General features: G+C 36.2%; 1 protein-coding gene across 1 annotated transcript in view; it reads left to right on the forward strand.

Annotated features, from left to right (window-relative positions):
- Positions 1–851, forward strand: part of LOC119594578 (xylosyltransferase oxt-like) — a gene marked incomplete at its 3' end in the record, with an annotated part of 30183 nt that overhangs the window by 7787 nt on the left and 21545 nt on the right.

Genomic DNA, 851 nt, shown 5'->3' on the forward strand with positions numbered 1-851 from the left:
AGGATGCAACATTTTCTTTCAGTTACAATGTTGAGTTGTAATATTAATATGTAGATTATAACTCTCATGGCTTATTTCTATCCCCCTGGTAATAAATTTATCCTAAGAGATGTTCAGCTTTCATGTAATAGCAAATAATTTTGGATGATTTGATGGTTTTATTGCAAAATATTTATAGATAACCAGTTGCATCTACTGCTCATTGAGATTACAGTGCGGGAGCAGATTAGATTTTACATGATGATGGTTGGAGACAGCTGATGCAAAGATTGGGGATTGAGGACAAACCTGAGACTGTCAAGGGGTTTGTGATTTGTAAAAGAAAATATATATTTTTTATTACTATTCGTATCATGTAACTTTTAGATGTTTTCTTGAAATATTGTACAGTATTTTTTATATATTTGTTGATATTTAGGTTGGTTCTGTTTTCTACTGCCCTTAAAAAATGGTATTGTGGCTAATATTTTGCTTCATGATTTGTCTTGTTTACTGGTTTCCCCAAAAAATTTTTTTAACCCAAAGATATAAATAGATATTCTTATTGAGTTTTTCCCTTTTGGGAAAAGAAAAAGGCTATAGACCTTTTCAAAGTGGTTGAGGCACATTACTGAGGACCAGAAAGGTCTCCAAGCGAATAGGTTTGCGTAACTATATCTTGGGGTAACTGTATCTCACAGCTAAGTCCAGAAGTCCTTTGAAGGGAGATGCTATTCTGATCCTTGGGAGAGAGTTTGGACACTCCTACCACAAAGAGGTCGGGTTAGGGTGGAGGCCTCTGAAGTTTGGTTGGTGGTCTAAGGCTCAGATTTGCTGACTCGTTAAGCAGTGATGGTGTAGTACCCCCCGCC

This window comes from Penaeus monodon, chromosome 34, assembly GCF_015228065.2.
Source record: "Penaeus monodon isolate SGIC_2016 chromosome 34, NSTDA_Pmon_1, whole genome shotgun sequence".
In the NCBI taxonomy this organism is placed as follows: Eukaryota; Metazoa; Arthropoda; class Malacostraca; order Decapoda; family Penaeidae; genus Penaeus; species Penaeus monodon.